This window comes from Bos taurus, chromosome Y (genome assembly GCF_002263795.3).
Source record: "Bos taurus isolate L1 Dominette 01449 registration number 42190680 breed Hereford chromosome Y, ARS-UCD2.0, whole genome shotgun sequence".
Taxonomy (NCBI): domain Eukaryota; kingdom Metazoa; phylum Chordata; class Mammalia; order Artiodactyla; family Bovidae; genus Bos; species Bos taurus.
This window is the reverse complement of record NC_082638.1, coordinates 13,120,903-13,134,894: the sequence shown is the minus strand read 5'-3', so window position 1 is coordinate 13,134,894 and position 13,992 is coordinate 13,120,903. Positions and strand designations below refer to the sequence as shown.

Sequence of the window (13,992 nt, the reverse complement as noted above, 5' to 3'; positions counted from 1 at the left end):
CTCCAGGGGATCTTCCTAACCCAGGAATGGAACCCGGGTCTGTATTGCAGGCAGACATTTTCCGATCAGAGCCACCAGGGAAACCCAATACTCTACTGATGTTGTAATGCATTCTAAAGCACACAAGAACTATGAAATGAAAAAAAATTAGAAAAATATTGTTGAAATGTCATTAAATTTTTTCTGTTTCAGTTTTTCTATCATTATCAGAGCCTCTAAAAATTTAACATACATTTTTATTGTATGTATTTATGTAGTTTTTATCATCATCTTTTATGGATTTGGAGTTATGAATTATGTAAATGTTAAAATGAATGTCTTAAAGACGTCAGTTAAATTTTGTTGTTGTTGTTTTTTTTTAAAGGCACTTTTATTTGAAATAGTGGACCACAGGTTTTATGAATCAGTTGCAAATCAGAAAGTATAAAGCGATTATATACAAAGAAAGAATCCAGTAATGAAGTGTGTATTAAGTAGATGTCCATTTAGTGATGACTTTGTAGTTTATAGGTCATTTGTAATGCTGACAACAGATTTCATAAAAGTGCTGTCCTCTCTCTCTAACATTTTGTTCAGTTTTGCCAGAGATTCCTTGTGGCTAAATTAATTCTGTGGAGGTACAACAGACAATTGTTTTCTGTGGTAAGAATGTTAAATGCACCGGTTGCATAGTACGTTATTTGAGACCTGAAGGTTGTCACCACTGAGCTGGAGTTGAAAGCAAGGGATCTAACCAAAGGGAACACATGAATACCAAGCCCCATAGAGGTAAGCCTATCCTTAGAAGAAAAAGAGAATAGCTTTCTGGAGCTGTGACTAAGCAGTTCAGTTGGGGAAAAGACTAAAGACAATGGTAATGAAAAAAGTATGTGTTAGTTTGGAAATTTTGTTTATAAGTTTTACGTCAGAATTGCAGTTCTTGCCAGAGTCAGTTATCCCAGTGATTTACTAGACTGCCACTCCGGTGACCAGATTGAGTCAGAAGAATTTGATTGAGTACCACCTTCTCTATTTAGGAGGAAATAAGATGCTAAACTCCAATTAAAATGAATGCTGCTGCTGCTGTTTCTAAGTCACTTCAGTCGTGTCTGACTCTGTGTGACCCCATAGATGGCAGCCCACCAGGCTCCTCTGTGCCTGGAATACTCCTGGCAAGAATAACGGAGTGGGTTGCCATTTCCTTCTCCAGTGCATGCATGCATACATGCTAAGTCGCTTCACTCATGTCTGACTTTGTACAACGCTATGGACAGCAGCCCTCCAGGCTCCTCTGATCACAGGATTCTCCAGGCAAGAATACTAAAGTGGGTTACCATTTTCTTCTCCCATTAAAATGGATAAGTTAATTTAAAACATTAAAAAAATTGTACAACATGTGATGTTCTCATGGCGATCATAGAGATTCAGTGAAAACAGGAATTGAGAAAACAATCTGGTTAGTGTCCTTAACTTTAGTTCAAAAGGATTGATTTTCTAAGTAGTGTAAAGAAGATCCCTTATGTATTATTAAAAGAATTAATTTTTCTGTAGATCAGATGTTCTTATCACTTACAGATCTGAATTGAACTCAGAGGTCTGAGGGCCGTGCTACAGTTTGTATTTTGGTCATCACCTGTTAAGAAGAGTAAAACTTCAGTATCAATATAGTTTAAAGCACACTGTGCCTTAAATAAACAACAGTGTATTTTCATTGTTTTAAAGTATCATATTTCTTTTAAAAACTAAGGAGGCTGAATTATTTTGAGGAAAATGTTAACTCTTGGTTCTTTCAATATAATGGAACTTAGGGGTAAATCCAAAATATCTGCTGTGAAAACACTGGGAAGAAAGAAAGAAGAGAAAAGATTTCTCTCCTGTTTTGCCTCCAGTTAACAGATGTTTTGAATAAATTGCCTCACCATCATAAGATGAGTATGAACTAGTCTGTTTGAGAGTCCTTCTGTATATTCCACTCAAAATTCTTGAGATTTTTGATAGAATTTAAGGAAAGCAGAAATATACATTTGAGGTTAATAAAAGGGGCTATTTTCTTACAGACATTGCCCCAGGATAGTTTTCTACCATTTGCTAACATCTATTCTTTTCTTCATTTTGTGTTGCCACCATCATAAGAAGGGCATTTCCAAAGTGAAGCTTTCAGAAGACAGAGTGGAGTCATAATTTTCAATTCATGGGATTAGAAGTTGCAGACATTGTATACTAAGTAAATCTCAGTTTTCTTAACATTGAAAGTTTTGATCTGTTTGTTGAGAGTGTTTTTACTTAGCATTTTAAATATTTCTCAAGTAGAACAACCATTAAGTATAAAATAACTAGGTGATCCTTTACAGAATAAACAGATTGTATGTCATTTCATTCTCAAAATCCATATGCATTGTAACCAAATAGTGCTGAATTTGGATGAATCATATAATTATGTTGTTTGAGTGAAAATCTAATTTCATAACTAAATTCTATAAACTAAGACTTTCATAAATTTATCCCTTAGCTGAGATAAGGGAAAGGAAGGAACAGCCACTGAAAAATTTGAGAAAGTGTTGCACACAGTGTATTTTGGTCCTACTCTTTGTCACTGGTGTATTTTTGTGCGTGAGTATTTTCCTGCAAATTTAGATACTACCCTTGCTTTTTAGCAGTGTGCTTTGAATATATCCTCAGTAGTAAGATGAAATGAAGTTCAGGGCTAGTTCATTAAACTCAATACAATTATGCTCGTTTGTAGTGAGAGACCATTTGTCAAGTAATTTCTGAAACACATTTCTTTTGAGAATTTATATGGAATACTCATTTAGCTAGTTTCTCTAATATAAAAAGGGGAGTAAACCCTCAGATGGTTTCATTTCACTTTGCTAGAGTTTTCTTTCCCAAGTTTATAAACTGAGTGTATAAATAAATAAATCCAAGAAAAACGTAACCAATGTGGTTTGTGCTGCTTCATCTGTGGAGGTCCTGAACCCTTATATGCTGAATGTATTTGAGATGGAGGATTAGTTTTAGTATGCTGAAGAAAAACTTGAAAAGTTGACTTCATGGATAATCAAAACTTCTTCCTGGTTATTTAGTCTTTTTACACATCTTTCTTCAACCCTTTGCCAAAAATATCAGAATCCGCACACATGACAAAGAGAAAAAATTTCTCTGTGGACAAACACATACAGGTTTATCCAAAGATTTAATCTACACTTAAATTGTGTTCGTTAGTTGTCATGGTCTGATTGTTGTATGCTTGTTTTGTTGTTCTTGTTGTTGTTTGTTTTTATCTTTCTAAAAATTGTATACTGATGCCCTTACCCCAGAAGATGATAGTATTGGAAAGAAGGCCCTCTGGGATGTCCTTCTGCCACCAAAGAGGAACCGTTGGGAAAGAAATCTCTCCGCATATCAAGGAGACCTCAGAGGGCTCGCCATGAGCAGAGGAAGCAAGAACTCAGCAGTTTGCAAATCAGAACCCTAACCCTACCAGCACACTGATCCTAGACTTCCCATGACTGGAAGTGAAACTTTCCGTTGTTGAGAAGCCAGTTTGTACTATTTTGACATAAGAACTTGAATGAAGTGACACACTGGTGACAACACATTTTATTCTCACTGTTTAGTAACTGTGAGGCATAGTGTTTCATCTTGAGTTGCTTATGTGCAATCTTCCATGGAAGAATTATTTTGATGCATGTCATGTAGAAATTGTATAGGTAAATTTTTTCAGGCCTAGAAATTTTATTCAAAATTGAATATCCCACATTAATTGGTGCTAAAAGTGAGTGATCAATTTTGTTTCCTCTCCAGTCACTTGAAACATTCTATAAGATGCCCTGGAGGGGAGTACAAAGTAATATTTTAATGGAAACTTAGCAGTTCTGTTTTGTACGACTTTAGAGTATTGGAACCCAGTCCTTGGCATCAAAATTTGACACTGCCCTAATTCAAATCAGACATTGTTACATAGGTTCAGAAGATATGCTGTACCATGGACCCCCAACACTGAAATTTCAGAAAGCAACCTTTTCATTTTTTTAAATTATTTTAATGGGAAGATATTCAATTTACAATATTGGGTTACTTTTTGCCTTACATCAACAAGAGTCAGTCACCAGTACACATGTGTTCCCACATCCAGAACCTTCCTCCCACCTCACTCCCCAGACTATTGTTCTTTGTTGTCCCAGAGCACTGGCTTTGGGTGCCCTGCATCATGCCCTGAACTTGTACCAGTTATCTGTTTACATATGATAATGTACATGTTTCAATGCTATTCTCTCAAATCATCTCGCCATTGCCCTCTCCACAGAGTTCAAAAGTCTGTTTTTTCCATCTCTGTCTCTTTTACTACCCTGCATGTAGGATCATCGTGACCACCTCTCCAAATTGCATACATATGCATTGCTACACAATATTTGTATTTCTCTTTCTGACTTTACTTCATTCTGTAGAACAGGCTCCTGTTTCACCCACCTCTCTATAATGGACTCAAATGCATTCCTTTTCACAGCTGAGTAATAGTCTATCGTGTATATATACCACCACTTTCTTACCCATTCATCTGCAGTGGATATCTAGATTGCTCCCATGTCTTAGCTATTGTAATTATTCGTGGGATGAATGTTGGTGTACACATGTCTCTTTCAGTTCTGCTTTCCTTGAGGTGTATGTAAGCAGTGGGATTGCTGGGTCATACGACAGTTCTATTTCCAGGTTTTTAAGAAATCATACAGTTTATTGTGGCTATACCAGTTTTCATTCCTACCAACAGTGTAACCTAGTTACCCTTCCACTCCCTCTCCAGTGTTTCTTGTTTGAGACTTTGGGTGATGGTCATTGTGACCACTGTGAGATGACATCTCATTGTGGTATTGACTTTCATCTCTCTGATAATGAGTGATGTTGAGCATATGTCCTGTGTTCATTAGCCATCTGTATATCTTCTCTGGAGAAATGTCTATTTAGTTCTTCTGCCCTCTTTTTGATCAGGTTGTTTGTTTTTCTTGTATTGAGTTACAGGAGCTGCTTGTATATGTGGGATATTAACTCTTGGGCAGTTGTTTGATTTGTTGTAATTGGCTCCAGTTCTGAAGGCTGTCTTTTCACCTTGCTTATAGTTTCCCTCACTCTGCACAAGCTTATAAGTTTCAATCGGTCACTGTTGTTTCCTTCTGTTTTTATTTCCATTACTCTGGGAGATGGGACATAGAGGAGAAGATCTTGCTGTGATTTCTGTCAGAGAGTGTTCTGCCTATGTTTTTCTCTAAGAACTTTATAGTTTCTGGTCTTCCACTTAGGTCTTTAATCCATTTTGCATTTATTTTTGTGTGTGCCATTAGAAAACATTTCATTCTTTTTATGTGGTTGACCTGTTTTTCCAGAACAGCTTGTTAAAGAGGTTGTCTTTTCCCCGTTGCATATTTATGCCCCCTCTGTCAAACACAAGGTGGCCTTGGGTGTGTGGCTTCATCTCTGGACTTCCTATTTTGTTCCGTTAATCTGTATTTCTGTCTTTGGCCAAGTACCTTACTATCTTGATAACTGTAGCTTTGTAGTATAGTATGAACTCAGGAAGGCTGATTCCTCTGTTTCCATTGTTTCTCAAGAGTGATTTGCTCATTGGAGGTCTTTTGGGTTTCCACACAAATTGTGAAATTATTTGTTCTAGTTTAGTGAAAAACACCATTGGTGTTTTTTATAGGGATTCCACAGTTGAATCCAAGAATATCAATGGTGAATGAATGTACCAATAGATTGCCTTATGTTGTATACTCATGGTCACTATATTGATTCTTCTGATCCAAGAACATGGTATACCTCTTCATCTATTTGTGCCATCTTTGATTTCTTTAAACATGGTTTTATATTTTTCTGTACCAGGTCCTTGCTTTTTTCTTTGGGGAATATATTCCTAAACATTTGAGTCTCTTCGTTGGACGGTGAATGGGATACTTTCCTTAATATCTCTTTTTCATTTTTCATTGCTGGTGTATCAGAATGAAAGCGATTTCTGAGTATTAATTTTGTATTCTGCAGGTGTACTCTATTCATTGATTACCTCGAGTAATTTCCTGCTGGCATCCTTAGTGTTCACTGTGTGGAGGGTCATGCCATCTTCTAACAGTAATATTCGTTTGTTTCCAATCTGTATTCCTTTTATTTCCTTTTCCCCTGATTGCTGTATCTAGGACAATTAATTTAAAAACTAATTCCAATGTGTTTTTCACCTCAGAAAAGCTTACTGATGAAATTACGAGGCACTGAGAAATCTCATTTCTACCATATTCCCACAATAAAAGCATGAAGATCTTCAGGAGTTAGCGGTAATTTTTTCGGTGGCGGGGAAGAAGAAACTGTTTAAGTCTTTAGAAAAATGTATCATGATCAAATTAGTCTGCAATATTTGTAGTCTTTCCTTCAGTTTCAGAAGATTCTACAGCCTTAAGAGTAATGCAGGGCTTTCTGACTGAAACCAAGAAACTCACCAAGAGCTCACCAAACTTTAGAAAGTTCGCACATTAGAAAAATTGTGTTACTGTGCTGTTAAAATTTGTGAGCTTTATAGCCAAATTAAAGAATGGCAAAAACACCTTCAAGATGGTTGTGCTAAAGATCCTGCTAAAACAGGTGAGGCCACAGAGCAATGGAAAAGAGAAGGTGTGGGAGACCCTTGAATGAAGTGTGGTCCGGGGGAGAGGCAGGCTCCAAAGCACAGCTGAGAAGAGACTGGCAGGGCCACAAATGTAAGTGTCACAGCCATGACTTTGGGGGTCTCCCTCAGGCCTGCATTTGAGAAGAGCAGCACCCGAGGCCTCTAGGTCAGGAATCACCAGAGACAGTACACCAGAGCAGCCACCAGAGACCATTATTGTTGTAAATGTGGATGATCCCAGGAAAAACTGAGACAGCAGGAGTCCCAAGACCCATGCCCATCAGTCAGAGACACTGTAGTTGCACTCACTAGTGCAGTGAAAAGGCACAAAGTGGTCCACAAGCAAGGTGGAACTGGAAGGGGCTGCTGTTCTCTTCTGCTCTGAGTGCCAGAAGAATTTAGACACATTCCTACCATCCGTTGTGAAGACAGGAAGCAGGTCAAAGACCCAGGGCTTTCTTGTTGAAGACACACACACACACACACACACACACACACACACACACACACATACATACACAGGCACACCACCCCCTTGCTTGAAGACACAGTGTGCGATGGGGACTGCAAATCCTGACCAGGTAAGCAGTGACATGACACTACCCAGCACACACAAGTCAGGAGGAGGACAGTAGGTGTGAGAAACAGCGCCTGGTTGGGGGATGCAGACCACCTCAGATGCAGTACACCATAGGGAACATGGAGCCATGAGTGTGTCTGATGGTAGAGCAGGGCCTGAGGACATCAGTGGTGGCTGGGTAAGTGGAAGTACCCAGCATCGTTGGAAACTCCTGTTCCAGTGTGCTTCTTCCACCCAAGACTAGGACTGTTGCTATTGGATCTTCTGGCCCAGCATGTGGCCTGAATGGCTCCTTGACCTAAAGCAGATTATGAACCACCCTCAAGTTTCTGTCATGATCAGCAACCAAGATAAAGACTTTCTTAGCTACAAGATCTACTTGGAGGTCAGTGAGGGGGACTGAAGATGGGTGGGTATGGGGCCTGGTGGGTAGTGGGAGGACCGTGTTAGCCATGTTCCTGCACTGTGAGACTTTGGAGAGGCATCGTGGAAGCTGTTAATGCCTGCTTGGGAGGCAAGCTGAGGCACCTAGAAGCTTGCACCTTTACCATCATCCCTATCCTGGCAGGTGCAGGTGCGGAGTCATCCAAGGTCCCACTGCACGTTGATCTTTTCCTTTTGGGACAACCCCTACTTCTGGAACACAGTGATCTTTAAGGAGTATTACCTTGATATCATTAGTAAAACGTGGCTCCAGGGTGGTGAGTGTAGGTGTGTACGAAGGTGGATGATCCACCTGAGGAATCCGCCCCTGTGTCCCCTGTCTTTCTACAGGTTATAGGGTACGTTATTCCACTCCAGTTCACTGGTTCTGGGAATTTGAATGAGGAGCACAAGCCTCAGGCTGGACATCAGGAGCCTTAACTTTATCAACTGGTTGTCAGGCCACTACTGCCCAGAATCGAACAGGATTGCTGAGGTGGGTTTGCTTTGGGCCTGCATACAGGTGGTGATTGATGTTGGAGTTCATGGATGCTTACGGGAGGGTTGGGGGCCTGGTCAGCCCTGAGCTGATCTTGCTTGTGCTGCCAGCAGATCATTGGCAAAGACGTGGGGGACGATCCTGTGAAATGTTACCCTAGGAAGGAAGGTTCTACCATGAGTGGTAACTGACAGAAACACACGTGGTGAAGGGGTCTGCAGGTGGACCCTGTAGGGACAGCCGTGTAGTTGCCGGGACACTGTCCTTTCCCAAATGGGGATTCTTAGGCACATGCAAGCTGTCTGTGGAGCCAGATTCTGGGTCATGCATGTAGCAGATGACCTGCTGAGACTGGGGGCTTGGGGATTCCGTGTGTCCATGAGTGAAGCAAGTCTCCCTCAATTTAGCTGTGATTGCAGTGCGAGAGTCCTAGGTGATACTACTAGAGGCAGGGTGAATTACGTATCTTTGTCAGAATCATCCTTCCTTGGGTCCTGCCATCCCCCAGCCTCCTGTTGCTCACTGATTTTAAGATTGCCTGGGCACCTTACCCTGGGAAGGCCTATCATTGAAAGGGCATCCTCTCCAGGGTCCCAGTGCACCTGTGTGCTGACTTTGGGATCTTCTGTGATTTTGTATATCCACCAATCAGCGTTTCGCCATGACCACAATTGCTGCACTGGGAGAGGCTTCAGGCTGCCTTCAGAAAATACAGAAATTCTCAGGGAGGAGGTGGACAGAGAGCTCGAAGTGAAGTACATGGTGCCTACTAACGCCATCTCCGACATTGCTGGACATGGGAGTCTTCAGCTCCTGAAACACCTGTGTTCCCTGTTTGCATTTATGTCCCCGTATCAAGCCTATGTGTGTATACACGTGTGTGCTTGTGTCACCTGAGTTTATGTGTGTGTGTGTGTGTGTGTGTGTGTGTGTGTGTGTGTCCAGCCCAGGGAAAAAACAGAGATAAAGGCGACAGGAGAGGAAATGCCAAGCAATCAGAAGAGGAGGCACAAGGCGTCCCCAGTCTGTGGGTGGTTGGTCGCCCTATCTCCGCAGTGACCCTGTCCAGGATGGGAATGAGGAAAGGATGGCCAGAGATAACTCAGGACCTTGGCTCCAAAAATCTGCAATGAGATAAAATACAAAAATATGCTCACTATTTCTACCGTGTTCTTGTATGTGTTTGGACCAGGAAGAGCAGGTACATGGTCTGTGGATTCACCCAGGGCAAATCGGGTCGGTGGAGCTTTAAAACCACTGCCTGTGGAGCCCACAGCCTGTGGGGACATGGGCTGGCAGGTGGAAATGGTGGATGTGGATAAGGAGGCCCTGGGATGGGTGAGGAGGCTAAGGTCTTGCTGAGAAGGACAGAGACCCAAAGGAGAAAGTGGCACAGATTGACTGCTGTACTGGAGACTTGTTCTACACACGTGAGAAGGAGACCCGGGAAGGTCCTGGGCCAGTGCTTCCCAGGATCAGCCCATCAGCCAGCACCTTCTCTGCATAAGGGTAGCACACACTGGCATGATGTGACACAAAATGAGAGACATGCTAAGGTAGACTCTCCATGCAAAACCACAGACATCCTAGGAGAGACAAGATGTGAGTGTGGCATGCCCCCAGGCACTTCCAGTCTCCCTGGCAGTGCAGAAAGGTGAAGAAAGTTCAGGTGTTGGTGTAGGTGTGTGCTCCTCTGCCGGGGTGTGCCTATGAGGAAGGGAACAGGGAGGAAGCAAGGATGGTGAGCTTATTGCATGTCCCAAGGACGTCAGGAGAGTGGGAGACAGGAAAGCCCCTGGGAGCAGTTCAGGGCCTGCTGGTTTTCAGGGTCCAGGGGAAAGGCAATAGCAATCCTGCCAAATACCCCATGGCTCGTGCTGAAAGCCCTGACATAAATTCCTTCTTTCCTCTGGGTCTTGCCCTTGGCTTTGGGGGCCTGAGGGGCAAGGGTGTGTGTCTGCACCTGGGGAGGATTTTGGCAGTCTCTCTGGATCACAATCTCTGATTTTGTTGTAGGCAATCTGCACCAGGTGCAGGCAATCTGATTTTGTTGTAGGCAATCTGACCATCTTGGACTGGCTTTTTTGGCACATGGGCTGTGTAGGTAAGCAGGGATGCCTGGCTATAGGGAGTCCTACCTGGGCTTAATGAAACCCACTGAAAGAGGGTATTTGCATTTAGCAAATCAATGAGGCCTTGGTGGAATCAAGCCCTCTTGGTGTTTTTGAGATAGAAAAGCTGCTATCTGCCCAAGGGAGGCATGAGCTGTGGGCCCAGAAAGGGCAGGTTTCCCAGGTCATCATCTGTTTGGGGACTCCTGGGTCTGGGTAGGAATAAATAGAAGGGACCACCTGTAGGAATGCCACCTTACCATTATGGTCTCGGGTTTCATGCCTTGTATCGGAAGAGACCCTCTCTATACGTGCACCTTCTTCACATATTGGATCACACCCAGGCCTCTCACAGACTCTTGGGGCCCTTGGAGGCTCGGGCATCTCTTTGGCCTTTTCCTGCTAAAGGGAGATAGTGCTTGGAGGCACAGGTAGACAGGTGCACACAGAAAGCTACACAGGTAGAAAGAACAGGGGGCCTCTCTCAGAATGTTGGGGTGGTAGGCTAGCAACAGGGACACAACATTGACCAGGAATGACCTAGATAAGTGCATACCCAGAAAGCAGTTCTCCAAATCAGCTGAGCCCTGACGTCCTTGTTTTCTCGTCCCCTGAAAGAATGCACAGGCAATGGATCAGGCCAGCATGACTGGTACCGTGAAGCTGTCCGAGGTGATGGGAGAATGCAGATCGCAGGCACTTGTCATTCAGCTGTCCAGGGCGAGCACTTCCAACCCTGACCTATGCTCCGCAGATCGGTCCCTGTCAGGAGCAAATGCCAAAGTTTTGTAACCTTTGAGGCTAAGTCACAGAGTTAGAAGTACAACCTGACATGATTGATGAGAAAGTGAAAGAAAATAACCAGGACAAAGAAAGTCTAATGCTTACCAAAATTGATGTTCCTGAAGAAGAAAGTTTGTACTTCTGCATATTTGCAAGTTTCCTTTCAGGGATGTTAGTGTGTACACACGCATGTGTGTGTATATGTGCATGAAAAGCGCCTGACAGTATGCTTGTGAGTATGAGGTGTACAAACTGACCTAATCAGGTGATGGAATTTGGATAGCAAAAACATGAAGGTCATAGGGAAGCACTGGAGCCAGAGTGCCAATCCCTGTTATCTCACTGAGTGAGCAATTTCTAAGTGGAATTATAGTAGTGTCCCCAGGATACCTGGCAGAAAGGAGAAGCAGGAAGAAAGTGCCTGGGGGTGACCAGTAAGAATGCAGAGGATCTGAGACGTAGAACAGGTTGCAATTCCAAGAGACAGAAGCTGTCGTGGGTGACCCCACAGCCCCTTGGACATGCAACTACAAGGGCTTTTCTATCTTTCTCGAATGCTGGGCTTTCTTTCCCTGACTTTGCCATGAACATGATCACCCCATGCCTTTTTTCTGAGGTTTCAGAAATGGACCAGCACTGCAGCATAAGCACCTGCTACCTGCATAGTCTTCAGTTTGAAATATCACTCTTTGTACTCTTTGAAGAACACATATATTGGGGGTCAGGACTATAGGATGGATGGATTAGCTTGATCCTCTTGCTGCTCCCAGCCCCACAGGATTAGGTGACTGGGCAGGCTGGTATGTGTTCTCACATGGAGAACAGAACCATTTTGAAAGGGTCTCGATAGGGTAAATGGGCAGACCTGCATGTCTTGGGCACCAGGGATTCATGGAACTTAACAGGGAGTTGTCCTTAGTGTCTCACTGGTAGGCGTTCGAACAAGATTCAGGGAGTTTCCTCATGCCAGGCAGAGCATGCCCCATTTCTCCCTCTGTGCAAAGTGTGGCCACGACGCTGCAACCTGTGCAGTGTTCATGTCTGTCCAGCGAGGGAGGGAGGGTAACCCAACCCCTTCTGAGGTTCAGCAGTGACCGCCCACTGTTGGCTTTCAAGTTTGAGAAAGCACTCTCTGAACGTGTGGACTGAAAAAGTCTGATCATGTACACTCGTGGCAGATTCATGTTGATGTATGGCAAAAACAATACAATATTGTAAAGTAATTAGCCTCTAATTAAAATAAATAAATTTAAATTAAAATAAAGTCTGATCTCCCATTAGTGCAACTCACTCAGGAGGAGAAGGGCTTGCCTTCATGCCAAGGATAAGTTTCTCGTATGAGCGCTGGTGTCCAGACAGTGCCAAAGGGCAACAGCACTACTTAGAGAGATGGAGACACACAGACACCAGCGCCTGCTACACACACAGAAGGATTTCCCGACACAGGGCTATGCTAGAAGCAAAGATACAGAGACACAGAGTGAGCTCTGTACCCTAAGGCTCTGGTGTTCCCGAACAGTGGAGATCAACTGTAGCAAACGGTGGGGTTTTTCCCTACTCCCCTAGCATCTGGACAGCAACAGGCTCTCTGTCCCTTGAAGAAAAGTATCCAGCCCCTTGGCACCCCTGCATATCCCTTGGATACTCAGGGAGAGCTCCCAGTTATTGAAGGTCCTGTGGGACACAGGAGTGTGTTGTTTGGATTGCGGAGCAGGAACATGTGGTTGGAAATTCCAGACCCAGGTCAATGACAACACATAGGGTAGCAGCAGATGCAAAACCTGCTAGCTCCCTGGAGCAGAATCTGGCCACTTGGTGGAGCTGGAGCCCAAGAACCACGGAAGATGCCCTCCGTCCTAGGGGTGTGTCCATAAGGGTGCCGTCCACTACCCTCTCAGCCATTGGCCTAGATTTGGGCCAGCAGCCTGTGCGTGGCTCACAGCCTAGGGCCCTGCCTGTTTGGCTGATGTCCCAGGGCCCATTCACCCTGTCCTGGGCTGTCCACCACCCCTTTCTTCAGCCTCAGGCCACCCCACACACACCAGCCCCTGCCTCTCGACCATGCCTCTCACTCCCCACACTGAAAAAGCAAGTGAGCCCCACAGGTTTACTGCAGCCTGGGCCGCCATTTCACACCACTTGCTTTGGTGCTATTATGGCCCGTCCTTTCACATCAGACACAGCCTGGGGTCATGGCCAGGGCCAAGAGGAGCGTGAGAGGTGATCAGAGTAATGTGGGAGCATCCTGGGACCCTGGACCTTCTTAGTTGTGAGCCTGGGTGCTCAGGGGGATGGAGCCCCACAGCCTGCATTTGTGATGCTGTGCACAGCTGGGACCTTGCAGCCACCAGTTGTCATGCCAGGAGAAGATGCACCCTCTTTAGAGTGGAGGCAGCAGAGGATGTTAGGGCCCTGGTGGACGGAGATGTGGCGGGGATTAGGCGGGTGTTCCAGCTGCTTGTGGAAGACATCATGGAGGAAGTGGAGGTTTTGGCAGATGAGGAGCAGCAACAGGGGTCCTCTCAGGAGCTGAAGGAGAAGACTTGGGAGGAGCAGGGCAAAGAAAGGCCTGGAGGCCTGAATGAGATTCTGGTGCTAGATGTGCTGCAGGTGCTGGCCGCCTGCAAGCGGAACTGAGCTCTGAGCATGAGAAAAACCGTAGGGCCTATGTTTGGTTCATGTGCAAGAGCCATCAGAGGAGGAAGCGTGACTTGGATCGGAGGAGCGCCATCATCCAGTGCATCCCTGGCTTCTAGGCCAAAGTGGTATCCTTTCTGCAGTTCCTTGGGTTCTGCTGTTCAGGAAGAGGAAGAGGTGCAGAGCCAGGAGCAGGAGGAGGGTGGGGGCAAAGGCGCAGGATGGGTGCTGGTGGACCCTGAAGGAAGTGTGGTCCTGGGCAATTGGCAGGCTCCAAAGGCAAAGCTGAGTAGAGTCTGGGCAGGGCCACACCTGTAAGTGTCACAGCCAT

The 13,992-nt window shown here is 44.5% G+C and overlaps 1 pseudogene; it reads left to right on the top strand.

Annotated features, from left to right (window-relative positions):
* The window catches only part of LOC132344428 (eukaryotic translation initiation factor 1A, X-chromosomal-like), a 34,142-nt pseudogene extending 20,481 nt beyond the window's left edge, over window positions 1-13,661 (top strand).
* The last annotated feature ends 331 nt before the right edge of the window (window positions 13,662-13,992 follow it).